The sequence below is a fragment of the Xyrauchen texanus genome, chromosome 13, assembly GCF_025860055.1.
Source record: "Xyrauchen texanus isolate HMW12.3.18 chromosome 13, RBS_HiC_50CHRs, whole genome shotgun sequence".
NCBI classification, from domain to species: Eukaryota; Metazoa; Chordata; class Actinopteri; order Cypriniformes; family Catostomidae; genus Xyrauchen; species Xyrauchen texanus.
The window spans coordinates 46,739,256-46,754,623 of record NC_068288.1 but is presented as its reverse complement, the minus strand read 5'-3'; the positions used below and the strand labels follow the sequence as shown (position 1 = coordinate 46,754,623).

The 15,368-nt window shown below is 44.8% G+C and overlaps 1 pseudogene; it reads right to left on the bottom strand.

Moving 5' to 3' along the window:
• Positions 1–15,368, bottom strand: part of LOC127653558 (R3H domain-containing protein 2-like) — a 90,556-nt pseudogene that overhangs the window by 18,683 nt on the left and 56,505 nt on the right.

Sequence of the window (15,368 nt, the reverse complement as noted above, 5' to 3'; positions counted from 1 at the left end):
CTTGGTGGGGCGTGTGGTGAGTGACTCCAGTCAGGTCTCCTTAGCAACCAAATTGGCCCGGATGCTAGGGAGGGTAGAGTCACATGGGGTAACCTCCTCGTGGTCACTATAATGTGGTTCTCGCTCTCGGTGGGGCGTGTGGTGAGTGACTCCAGTCAGGTCTCCTTAGCAACCAAATTGGCCCGGATGCTAGGGAGGGTAGAGTCACATGGGGTAACCTCCTCGTGGTCACTATAATGTGGTTCTCACTCTCGGTGGGGCGTGGCGAGTTGTGCGTGGATGCCGCGGAGAATAGCGTGAAGCCTCCACACGCGCTACGTCTCCACGGTAACGCACTCAAGAAGTCACGTGATAAGATGCACGGGTTGACTGTCTCAGACGCGGAGGCAAGTGAGATTCATCCTCCGCCACCCGGATTGAGTCACTACGCCACCACGAGGACTTCGAGCGCATTGGGAATTGGGCGTTCCAGATTGGGGAGAAAAGGGGAGAAAATAATAATAATTATTATTGTTATTATTAATTAGTTTGAGTATTTTTAAGAACCAGTTCTCGATTCCCATCCCTTATCAGACACAAACTGTATAACGGTGCACACATTACACAATGAACAAGACAACAACCCAAATATAAACAATGCTACAAACACTGAATTGTTTACATAAACATTCTAGACTAGAGTTGCACCCCAACGGGCGAAAACATCCACGGCACTGGCATTATTGCAACAAGCAGGAACTGTGAGAGGGTTTGTAGTGCTACTCATGCAGTGATTTACCAACAAACGCAAGAAAAAAACAAACAAATGTAATGGATAGCTCCCAAATCTATTTGAAAGAGTTTTCCAAAGGTTTGTTTTAGTGTTCACTTACAATCACATGTGCGTAAGTATTCACACCCTTTGCTCAATACTGTGTTGAAGCACCTTTGGCACCAATCACAGCCTCGAGTCTTTTTGAGTATGATGCTACAAGCTTGGCACACTCATTTTTGGGCAGTTTCACCCATTCTTCTTTGCAGGACCTCTCAAGCTCCATCAGGTTGGATAGGGAGCGTCGGTGCACAGCCATTTTCAGATCTCTCCAGAGATGTTCAATCGGGTTCAAGTCTGGGCTCTGGCTGGGCCACTCAAGGACATTCACAGTGTTGTCCCGTAGCCACTCCTTTGTTATCTTGGCTGTGTGTTTAGTGCCGTTGTCCTGTTGGAAGATGTCTGAGGTCCAGAGCGCTCTGGAGCAGGTTTTCATTAAGGAAGTCTCTGTACATGGCTGCATTCATCTTTCCCTCGATCCTGACTAGTCTCCCAGTTCCTGCCGCTGAAAAACATCCCCACAGCATGATGCTGCCACCACCATGCTGCACTGTAGGGATGGTATTGGGCAGGTGATATGCGGTGCCTGGTTTCCTCCAGACATGACGCTTGCCATTCAGGCCAAAGAGTTAAATCTTTTATTCCTCATGGTCTGAGTGTCCTTCAGGTGCCTTTTGGCAAACTCCAGTGTCTTTTACGGAGGAGTGGCTTCCGTCTGGCCACTCTACCATACAGGCCTGATTGGTGGAGTGCTGCAGAGATGGTTGTTCTTCTGGAAGGTTCTCCTCTCTCCACAGAGAAACACTGGAGCTCTGTCAGAGTGACCATCGGGTTCTTGGTCACCTCCCTGACTAAGGCCCTTCTCTCCCGATCGCTCAGTTTGGCCGGGAAGCTCTAGGAAGAGTCCAGGTGCTTCCAGACTTACATTTACGGATGGAGGTCACTGTGCTCATTGGGACCTTCAATGCTGCAGACATTCTTCTGTACCCTTCCCCCCAGATCTGTGCCTCGATACAATCCTGTCTCGGTGGTATATAGACACTTCCTTGGACTTCACGACTTTGTTTGTGCTCTGACATGCACTGTTAACTGTGGGACCTTATATAGACAGGTGTGTGCCTTTCCAAATCATGTCCAATCCACTGAACTGACCACAGGTGGACTCCAATCAAGTTGTAGAAACATCTCAAGGATGATCAGTGGAAACAGGAAGCACCCAAACTCAATTTTGAGTGTCATGGCAAAGGGTGTGAATACTTATGTACATGTCATTTTTTCATTTTTTATTTTTAATAAATTTGCAAAGATTTCAAACACACTTTCACATTGTCATTATGGGGTATTGTTTGTAGATTTTTCCCTATTAAATATTTGGAATAATCATATCCTAATGCACCTCATTCTTAACTGTAGGCTATTATGTCCTGCATTAAATACAGTTGAACATTTAACGACGTAAAACACCAACTGAACTAATTAACATGTTAATATTGCATAATTAATATTGCGTCCATTTTAGTGCCGTAGGATAATTTATGCGTTATACATTTGCAGATGAAGAAACTCCGTAACCAATCAGGTTCAACCATCTCTGTTGTTTGTTTGTTTTTGGAAGTAGCTCTTGACCCCCTTCCGTTTCCCTCTTCCCGCCCACAATACTCACCCAAATATGCATATCATTCCCTGCCCATTTCGAGAGTCGTTTCTTAGTCTGAGGTGTGAACAATTGGGGTGCAACTAGGGTGGTTTCATGACTCTAAATGCAAGTGCATTCTCTGAACGAAGCAGTCAAAAGAGAGTTCAAAAGAAAACTCTCAAACCAGCCCCGCTGGCGACATCATCACAGGAAAACAGGCCACGCCTTCCCTCTCACCCCAAACATTCATGCCAACACGTCATTCCACCAGTAAACCCAACAAACACTGCAATCTCCGTGTGTTCTCTGCAGTGTATGTGTGCCTGCTTTTAATGATTGAGCTATTTTAAGCTGCAGCTGCACTGCAGACACACACACACACACACACACACACACACACACACACACACACACACACACACACACACACACACACGCACACGCACACGACACAAGAAGAGACACAAAACCAGCGTGATTCCATGATATGGAATATGGATATGATCCAGTATCGGACACAGGAAGACGTGCCAGAAAAGCAAAACGTTATTCATTTATTTTTAAGGTAACATGAGGAATTGGCACACAACACAAGAATTTTGAATTTGTGTTGGTCATAATGTTGTAGCACGGCAACCAACAAATCTGGAACATCCTGTTTTGTAACCATAGCAACTGGTAGGGCCGGGCAGCATGATGGTATAAAACATCAGAGACTGTTTAAACAGAGACGGAGCACTAGTATTAATATTGGAACGGCCAATAGGGCGAACGCAGGAAAGACCTTACATGTGAAAGAGCCAATCACCTTTAAGACACAGACATCACCTGTATTGAGACGTGCATGCTTGTTAGCGGAGCCAGCCTGAAAAGTAGTGTTTTTAGCGTGATCTGAGCTCAAGTAGTAGCTATGCTATTTATAGTCAGATTTCTCTGTTGATTTGAAATATGCTCTTTGAACATTATCTTGACCAACCGTTGGAGATTTCGGTCTTTCCCCATTCAAGTAGAAACAGTAGGTACTTATTGCACTTATTAAAGCTGACCTCTGAGTGGAATGACTTGCCTTGAAAGGGACTTTAAAAATGAGCAGCGTCTAGAGATTTTGCTACACTGCTGTAGATATACAGTGGGTACGGAAAGTATTCAGACCCCCTTAAATTTTTCACTCTTTGTTATATTGCAGCCATTTGCTAAAATCATTTAAGTTCATTTTTTTTCCTCATTATTGCACACACAGCACCCCATATTGACAGAAAAACACAGAATTGTTGACATTTTTGCACATTTATTAAAAAAGAAAAACTGAAATATCACATGGTCCTAAGTATTCAGACCCTTTGTTCAGTATTTAGTAGAAGCACCCTTTTGATCTAATACAGCCATGAGTCTTTTTGGGAAAGATGCAACAAGTTTTTCACATCTGGATTTGGGTATCCTCTGCCATTCCTCCTTGCAGATCCTCTCCAGTTCTGTCAGGTTGGATGGTAAACGTTGGTGGACAGCCATTTTCAGGTCTCTCCAGAGATGCTCAATTGGGTTTAAGTCAGGGCTCTGGCTGGGCCATTCAAGAACAGTCACGGAGTTGCTGTGAAGCCACTCCTTCCTTATTTTAGCGGTGTGCTTAGGGTCATTGTCTTGTTGGAAGGTGAACCTTCGGCCCGGTCTGAGGTCCAGAGCACTCTGGAGAAGGTTTTCGTCCAGAATATCCCTGTACTTGGCCGCATTCATCTTTCCCTCGATTGCAACCAGTCGTCCCGTCCCTGCAGCTGAAAAACACCCCCACAGCATGATGCTGCCACCACCATGCTTCACTGTTGAGACTGTATTGGACAGGTGATGAGCAGTGCCTGCTTTCTCCACACATACCGCTTAGAATTAAGGCCAAAAAGTTCTATCTTGGTCTTATCAGACCAGAGAATCTTATTTATCACCATCTTGGAGTCCTTCAGGTGTTTTTTAGCAAACTCCATGCGGGCTTTCATGTGTCTTGCACTGAGGAGAGGCTTCTGTCGGGCCACTCTGCCATAAAGCCCCGACTGGTGGATGGCTGCAGTGATGGTTGACTTACTACAACTTTCTCCCATCTCCCGACTGCATCTCTGGAGCTCAGCCACAGTGATCTTTGGGTTCTTCTTTACCTCTCTCACCAAGGCTCTTCTCCCCCGATAGCTCAGTTTGGCCGGACGGCCAGCTCTAGGAAGGGTTCTGGTCGTCCCAAACGTCTTCCATTTAAGGATTATGGAGGCCACTGTGCTCTTATGAACCTTAAGGGCAGCAGAAATGTTTTTGTAACCTTGGCCAGATCTGTGCCTTGCCACAATTCTGTCTCTGAGCTCTTCAGGCAGTTCCTTTGACCTCGTGATTCTCATTTGCTCTGACATGCACTGTGAGCTGTAAGGTCTTATATAGACAGGTGTGTGGCTTTCCTAATCAAGTCCAATCAGTATAATCAAACACAGCTGGACTCAATTGAAGGTGTAGAACCATCTCAAAGATGATCAGAAGAAATGGACAGCACCTGAGTTAAATATATGAGTGTCACAGCAAAGGGTCTGAATACTTAGGACCATGTGATATTTCAGCTTTTCTTTTTTAATAAATGTGCAAAAATGTCAACAATTCTGTGTTTTTCTGTCAATATGGGGTGCTGTGTGTACAATGAGGAAAAAAAATGAACTTAAATGATTTTAGCAAATGGCTGCAATATAACAGAGTGAAAAATTTAAGGGGGTCTGAATACTTTCCGTACCCACTGTATATACTCAGCTATATGTTGGTTGTGAATAATCTAAGTTCCATCAAACTTAGATTTGCAAATGAAGATGAAATGAAACTTCTCCAAACATAGGCATTCCCACATGGTTAATTAACCATCTTTTTTTTTTTACATTACAAATAATAATATTGAGATATATCCCGTTACTATGGAATAACATGCTGGGATTTACTAAAGATACTAAAGGTTTTAGCCAAACCGCCCACCCCTGGAGACTGGGATATGACTGGTTCATCACATTAAAAAACACACACGTGCACACGCACCGCACACACACACGCGCACGCACGCACACCGTGGGCACGCACACACATGCGCACGAACGCACACACGCACGAGCACACGCACACACGCACACGCACACGACGCACACGCGCAGCGCCGCATGCACACACACACACGCAGGCGCACACGCACAATTCAAAATGCAGTTGAATATCAGAGTGCAATGAGGTTTTTTCCATTTTCAGAGCACACACACGCACGCACACGTGCACACGCACCGCGCGCACACACACACACACGGGCACGAACGCACACACCACGCACGAGCACCGCGCACACGCACCGCGCCGGCATGCACACCACGCACACACGCACGCACACACAATTCAAAATGCAGTTGAATATCAGAGTGCAATGAGGTTTTTTCCATTTTCAGAGAGATTGAACCACACAGCAGCCATGCACGGCCCCTAGCAACCCCGACAATGCACTGAGCCAACGCAAAGCAACACAGTCACCACGGAGATGCGCATGGCAACACACAGTAGAGACAGTACCTAAAGATCTGCCTCCTCTTTTGGGAGGATGAGTAGCAGCCGTCGGTGGACAGCCTGTAGGGGTCACATTGGAGAAAACAGTGGCCGCAGGTTACAGGAAGTGTGCGCGTTTGTGTTTGTGGGGCCCGTATACATTTTTTACTTTGTTCGTATAAATTAAATAAACGGATAAAATTCAGGGCTAATCTTTTGGTTTTTGTTGTCTTGTAAACCAAATGTTATTTCGGCCCAATCCCTCATCTGCAAGCAAATAAAACTGGAATAAACTGTAGAGTTCTGTACGGTATTAACTAGCAGTTTAGATTAGCTACGGTCGGGTTCAAACGACAGACTTGGTGCATGTGTATCTTACCTGTTATCATTGATGTATCCGTTTTGAGAGGACTATAAAAGGAAAAAAAACATTTTCAGATTATCACTCCACATGAGCAATGGCCTTGCACAGCTACAGCGCAAATACTTGTTTACATCAATATTATATGAGCTAAACAAATTAAAAATGTGCATAAACAGCGACTTAAATACCAAGTGAAGTTATCTGGACAAGTCAAATTATTCTGCAATTAAAACTCGCCTTTAAGTGCTCATTAATGAAACACTAGCAACTGATTCTGAGATATTAAAGTCAACATGAAACGGCATTCAAGGCGCATTTTCCTTCCATAATATCACATGATTGATTTTACTGGATTGGGTTTGACTGGCTCTTATAATATCGGTTAATATTATTTCCCGCCCACAGGACCTTGGTTACATCAGTGGAAAAGTAGTTTCAGAGGTGGAGTTTCTTTTTATTCTTCTTCAAATATTTACATGTTAACTATAAACACTGCCCATGCTCCTGAGACAGCTCAGTTAGCGCTTACTTCTCGTGCAAAAATGCGATCTCTGACGCGCTGGTACTCCTCCTCTCGCTCCTCGATGGACTTACTGCGACGGCCGTCCTGCAGCGGTACCCGGATCTGAGCACACGGAAGAGAGACGTCAGAGGCATTTTAGAAAAATAAAGGTGCAATTCCCTTTAAACAGGCAGCAGTTTTTCCTTTTATCTAAATAGAGATTCACCCAGCAGATGAGCAGAATACGTGGACCATAAATGGAATAACCGTAAGAGACAAACCTGATTATCATCTTTATCCATGCTGGCATCATCTCGCTTCAGGATGAACTTCTTCTGGAAGTCCATGCTCCTCTCGTCTTTAATGTGCTCAGAAAACCTCTGCTCAGGGCTGGAACACACATACACACAGTCATTTTCTTCAAGTGTGTCGTGATGGACACAGAAGCTGCATCACGATCGCTCCGTCTCTCTTACATGCGCATGTTGCTGGTCTTGTTGATGATCACCGCTTTGCCCGTTTGATCCACGTTGTGGTCCATGCCGAAATAGGCCGCCACTCGATGCAGCAGCATGCGATGATACGAGGTCATTTGAGGAAACTTCTTGTACTGATTACTGACAATACACATGCAGAAACACAACAAAGCTAATTAATTTACCACAGCGCCACACAAAATAACGCCTTAACGTTCAAAATACTAGAAATCAACTCATGAGTTCAATTCTTGTTCAAGCAATTCAGTTTGAATCAGATTGTATAAAACCGACAGTGATCTTTAAAATGGTAAAAAAATTGCCTTTTTTTAACCTTAGCGGTTACCCAAGTGCTTTACACTGTGTCCCGTTCACTCACACACTCACACACCATCACGCACACACCCCCCGCGCCAACACCCGCACACCCCCGCGCCAACACACGCACACACCCCCGCCAACACACGCACACACCCCCGCCAACACACGCACACACACCCGTCAACACACACACACCGTCAACACACACACACACACCCGTCAACACACACACACACACACACCCGTCAACACACACACACACACACACCCCCGTCAACACACACACACCCGTCAACACACACACACCCGTCAACACACGCACACACACCCGTCAACACACGCACACACCCCCGCCAACACACGCACACACACCCGTCAACACACGCACACACACCCGCCAACACACACACACACACACACACACCCGTCAACACACACACACACACACACCCGTCAACACACACACACACACCCGTCAACACACACACACCCGTCAACACACACACACCCGTCAACACACACACACCCGTCAACACACGCACACACCCGTCAACACACGCACACACCCGTCAACACACGCACACTCCCTTCAACACACGCACACACCCCCACGCCAACACACGCACACACCCGCCCTTCAACACACACACACACCCGCCCTTCAACACACACACACACCCACCAACACACAAACCCACCAACACACAAACCCACCAACACACAAACCCACCAACACACAAACCCACACACACACACAACCACCCACACCAACACACACACACACACACCCCCACACACGCACACCCACACATGATGGCAGAGCTGCATGTAAGGTGTTAGTCTGCCATTGGGGGCAACTTGGGGTTCAGTGTCTTGCCCAAGGACACTTCGGCATGTGGAGTCATGTGGGCCGGGAATCAAACCACCAACCCTGAGATTAGTGACAGACCCGCTCCACCACCTGAGCCACAGCCAACATTTCTTTGCCCAAAACCTTAGTGAATGCCACACTACAACAACCATATTGCTGCAATGCCCTCAAGACCCCAACAGAGGGCCACAAATATCAACAACAGACGTCCACACAAACACACACAGAAAAATGTACAGTCGGCTTACTTTTCATCATTAATGAACTCCAGTATGTCCTGTTCCAACTTGAGCAGCATCATTCGGTCTCTACAAGAGTGAGAGAATTTACAGAACACAACATTAGAAAATGTCTGGAGACGTGTTGCATATCAATTAGCATATCTATACCATGCACTTTACTGGTGACGGGAAAAGTGCATACTTTGCGAGTATGTAGAAAGATCGAGACAATCTACCACAAACATTTGTGAACTTTGACACCAAAGACATTTAGGTTGATCCCAAACGCTCTTTTGTAGCACCTAGCATTGTGGGAAATACTAGCCAAAAACATGCATTTAAAAAAATGCACCAGAAATATTATGCCATCCTTGCAACGTTGGCATTCTAACTTTACGTGCTTTGATTTGGCACTCACAAATTCTAGCCTTACTCTTTATAACTGATAGTATGTGAGCTGGGACGCAGCCAGAGAATCTGAGATCAATGGAGAAAAACTCATGTAAGAAAAGACAAGCGGCCCAGAATGCACCGGCGACTGTGTGTTGATGTTCGCGGGTGTCACATATCACTGTTGTGTCTGCAGCTTCAGGATGGACGTCTGTTGTACCTGGGGTTGTTTTTCAGTGTGTTCACCAGGAACTCGTGCACATCAATCCCCGTGGAATCAGTGTACTCCTGACTAGAGTCTGGAAGAGAGCGCAAAAACACAAGTTTGAGCTTCAACGCACTTTAACCAACCAGATATGCAGCTCTGAAATCCTCCAGACTGCATGTGATTGCAAAGTTTTGGGATGCTCAAGTCAAAAGAATTCCCAGCTACATCCAATCTACACTGCGAACAAATGACATACAAAGTAGAAAGCAAAGTAGCCTGTGTGCTCTATTACAGTTCACAAGGCTTCATTGAATATAATGGGAGCTCTCTAGTTGTATTGTGTCACTCAATTATGGCACTTTTCCGCGGCACGTTACGGTTCGACTCGCTTTTCTGAGCTTGCATTTCCACTGCAGTTTAGTGCTGCCTCAACGTGGGCGGGATTATAGGCTGATCGCCATAGTTGCGCCGACTCTACTACCGTGATATCATCTTAAACATGACACAAAACAATAAACAATAACACGACCGCTAGCTGTTAGCGACTAGCTCATTGTGCTGCATAAAGCAGTTGTTCATGGTGATTTTACACAAGTGTAACAGTTAAATTGGTTGTTTTAGATGCTTTCCAGTAGCTGCTCAACTAAATAAATTGAAGCTATCAAGCAGAATATCGAGTTAACGAAACAAAACGTCCCATCCTCCATCGTGGACTCCAACAACGCCGTGACCGAGTCCAGCGCACTCTCCGTCCCATTGCTCGCCGGTTTAGATAGCGTCCATTTGGTCGAACCACTTCTACTTTTCCTTGATGGTTCTGTCGTCACTCAAGTTTATTTAACTTATCGCTGCACTGTTGGTCGGTCCGGTGGTCCGTGTTCGGGACACTTCCTGAGAGACTTTATCGTTTCGCTCATCGCTAACGAGTGGACCGTCTGCACCTCGTTTATTGACCACGGTGTGGTTTTGCGTACAGCCATCTCTTTTCACAATTTGAAAGTTGCGTGAACAAATGACACTGCTATCGCTGTTGCTAACTTTAAAACTAGCGGGTTGATGTTCCGTGTCGCAAATCCAGTGATGCCGTTAGTGACGATTCTCTCTGACCAATCAGTGATCTACAGGGATTTGACGTCACATTTAATATCGGCTCGGCTCACTTGAGGGACTTTTCCACTGTGGATAGTACCTGGTACCGGATACTTTTTTTAGTTCCACCTTTAAAAATAGACTTTGGAGACGGGCTGGTTTTGTTTATGAGACTCTAATATATCAGATCATAAACAGTTTTACAACATGAATGCTGCTCAGATTGCAGTTTGATGAAGAACGATGACGAAGGCGAGATCTCATGTAAACAATGGAGAATATATCAATATTGCTCACATTTATCACTTTTATGACGCGAGTCATGTGATGACCCTTTACACGTATAAATATCACTCACTTCATAGACTTCAATGTATTCTGCAGCGCTGACACGAGTCATGTGATGACCCTTTACTCGTATAAATATCACTCACTTCATAGACTTCAATGTATTCTGCAGCACTGACACGAGTCATGTGATGACCCTTTACACGTATAAATATCACTCACTTCATAGACTTCAATGTATTCTGCAGCGCTGACACGAGTCATGTGATGACCCTTTACTCGTATAAATATCACTCGCTTCATAGACTTCAATGTATTCTGCAAGCTGACACGAGTCATGTGATGACCCTTTACTCGTATAAATATCACTCACTTCATAGACTTCAATGTATTCTGCAGCGCTGACACGAGTCATGTGATGACCCTTTACTCGTATAAATATCACTCGCTTCAGACTTCAATGTATTCTGCTGCACTGACACGAGTCATGTGATGACCCTTTACACGTATAAATATCACTCGCTTCATAGACTTCAATGTATTCTGCAGCGCTGACACGAGTCATGTGATGACCCTTTACACGTATAAATATCACTCACTTCATAGACTTCAATGTATTCTGCAGCGCTGATGCGAGTCATGTGATGACCCTTTACACGTATAAATATCACTCGCTTCATAGACTTCAATGTATTCTGCAGCGCTGATGCGAGTCATGTGATGACCCTTTACACGTATAAATATCACTCGCTTCATAGACTTCAATGTATTCTGCAGCGCTGACACAAGTCATGTGATGACCCTTTACACGTATAAATATCACTCCCTTCATAGACTTCAATGTATTCTGCAGCGCTGACACGAGTCATGTGATGACCCTTTACACGTATAAATATCACTCACTTCATAGACTTCAATGTATTCTGCAGCGCTGACACGAGTCATGTGATGACCCTTTACTCGTATAAATATCACTCACTTCATAGACTTCAATGTATTCTGCAGCGCTGACACGAGTCATGTGATGACCCTTTACACGTATAAATATCACTCACTTCATAGACTTCAATGTATTCTGCAGCGCTGATGCGAGTCATGTGATGACCTGAAATGATTGTTTTTTTCATGCATTTATTTATCTTGTTGAATTTGATCATTTTCCATGGCACACCTGACAATCTTAACTCGTGTGCCGTGGCACAGTGGTTGGCAAACACTGGTTTAGACCCATAAAGAAATCTTTATAGTCCTTCAGACTCAAGGTATACAAATGCTGGTATCACCTGACCTCCTCACACACACATACGCTCTTGGCGTGCATATCTACCGTTTTTGTTTCTACCTTTGTCTCCTGTTGTTTACCGGCGATTACATCATTTCTAGTGCTTCTTCATGACAACAATGGCTTAAATGTGAGTGTTGCCACGGTGTGGACACTAATTAGAGCATATTATTCCTGGCGCATGCGCATTCAGCTCGTTCAAAGACGTGAAGTTTTGCGCGTTCAGTGCTAGCGCGCTCTGCTGAGGATTAGATTTGCGTCACTCGTATATGTTCAGGTAGACAGGTCACTAGGGTTTTGGAACTGAGCTTCAGACCTTTTTTCGTACAAAAGGCGGTTTTACGTGGTACGGCGTCATTTGTTTTCATTGCAAGAGAGGCGGCAAAATGCTCAATCGTGATGCTTAGTCGTGCACGACGGCTTGTAGCGCACACTGCGTGATATAAAAATCTCTCTGCAGCTGCCGCTTGTTTTAGACCAATAACAGCTGAATTTATTCACAACCAATCAAACTACATTTAGCTTTAGACAGATGACTATACGATGTATGCAAATGAGCCACAGACCATCTAATTTCAGTTGCTCTTCTGCAACAGGTGGCTGAAACATCAACTTTAGATAAACAGGAAACTATTGGCAGGTTAGTGTATTTTGAATGATTATTTGTAGCCGTTTCATATGTTCACAACTAATGCTAGTCACCCATCACATCCTGTGTAAAACCAGCTTAAGGGTGACAACAAGAGAGTTGTCTTTCCTTTCACTTAAGAGAAGACAAAGAGCATCCTAATATATTAACTAGAGAAGATCAGAATAATAATAGGTAATGGCACTAACTGGAGAACTGCCAGATCAGTATAAAACAGAGCGAGAGTGACTTACCGCGAGAAAGCATCTTACGTGGAGTTTTATCCTTCTTTTCCCTCTCTTCATTCTCGTACTCATCTTTTGATGATTTCTCCTCTTCTTTGTCTGATGGACAGCTGATGTGAAGCTGAATAATGTCCTATAGTGTAGTGAAACAAAACAACATGAATGCTAATTTCAGCATTGTGATGATAGCTACATAAATGTTTTGGATCTTAACCTGGTGCGATCCCATGTCCTCATGCGCGTACCTTGTTTAGTCTTCGCTACACGCTATGCATAATTTAATTTAAACCCGACTGATCTCAGTTCAGGACACTCTGTCAGTAAAGTGTTAAACTTGTCATGCACAGAGTCATGTGACAAAACAACAGCGCAGAACACAGCGGCGTTTTGGGAGAAACACCTTGAGTTAAAAGATTAAAGTCTCTAGTTTCATCAGATATGCCATTTTTTAAATGTAAACTTTTTACATTAAACACAATGACCACACATGAGGACAATTGGGCTATTTTTCCCTTATAAATCCTCTCATCACATCGAGAATCAATGGGTGCATTCAAAAGCTTTATATGGAGTTAGGATTCGGGTGGAGTTAGGACTTATTTTATCATGGTTGACAGTGATTGGGTGAGGTTGGCCATTACTTTTAATCAGCATTAATTATGCTAATTACTGATTGGTAAAATGCTCCAGCACTGGCAATCACTTGTTTGTTTGACAGTGCAAAGAGTGAAATGTAAGATTTTTTTTGCCTAAGTAGAAAAACATGGTAACACAAAAGTAAAATAATTTTTATTTGTAAAGTTTTTAATTTGTGCTTTAAAAAAAAAAAAAAAATCTTTTAGGAACATTATTTGCTCTTAATGAGTTTAAAAAATAATAATATATGTACACACTCATATATGCGCGCGCGTGCACACACACACACACTCATATACGCGCGCACACACACACTCATATACGCGCGCACACACACACTCATATACGCGCACACACACACACACACACTCATATACGCACACACACACACACTCATATACGCGCACACACACACACTCATATACGCGCACACACACACTCATATACGCGCGCGCACACACACACTCATATACGCGCGCACACACACTCATATACGCGCGCACACACACTCATATACGCGCACACACACACTCATATACGCGCACACACACACACTCATATACGCGCACGCACACACTCATATACGCTACACTACACACACTCATATACGCGCACACACACACACTCATATACGCGCACACACACACTCATATACGTGCCACACACGCACACACACACACTCATATACGCACACACACACACACACACTCATATACGCGCACACACACACACACTCATATACGCCACACACACACACACTCATATACGCCACACACACACACACACACACTCATATACGCGCGCACACACACACACACTCATATACGCCACAGCACACACACACTCATATACGCACAGCACACACACACTCATATACGCAAGACACACACACACACACACACACTCATATACTGCTACAACACACACACACACACACTCATATACGCCACACACACACACACTCATATACGCGCACACACACACACACACACACTCATATACGCACAGCACACACACACACACACTCATATACGCTAGCACACACACACTCATATACGCTACACACACACACACTCATATACTGCGCACACACACACACTCATATACGCGACACACACACACTCATATACGCTACAGCACACACACACTCATATACTGAGCAGCACACACACACTCATATACGTAAGCACACACACACTCATATACGCGACACACACACACTCATATACGCGGCACACACACACACACACTCATATACGCCCACACACACACACACTCATATACGCGCACACACACACACACACACTCATATACGCGCGCACACACACACTCATATACGCGCGCACACACACTCATATACGCGCACACACACACACACTCATATACGCGCGCACACACACACTCATATACGAGCACACACACGCACTCATATACGAGCACACACACACACTCATATACGAGCGCACACACACACTCATATACGCGCGCACACACACACTCATATACGAGCGCACACACACACACACTCATATACGAGCGCACACACACACACACTCATATACGTGCACACACACACGCGCACACACACACACACGCGCACACACACACACACGCGCACACACACACACACACTCATATACGAGCGCACACACTCATATACGAGCGCACACACACACTCATATACGCGCACACACACACACACACACACACACACACACACACACACACACACACACACACACACACACACACACACACACACACACTCATATACGCGTGCGCTAGTGATGCAGGTCTCGAGACCACTTTTACATGGTCTCAGTCTTGTCACGGCCTTTGGTCTTGTCTTGGTCTCGGACCTCTCGG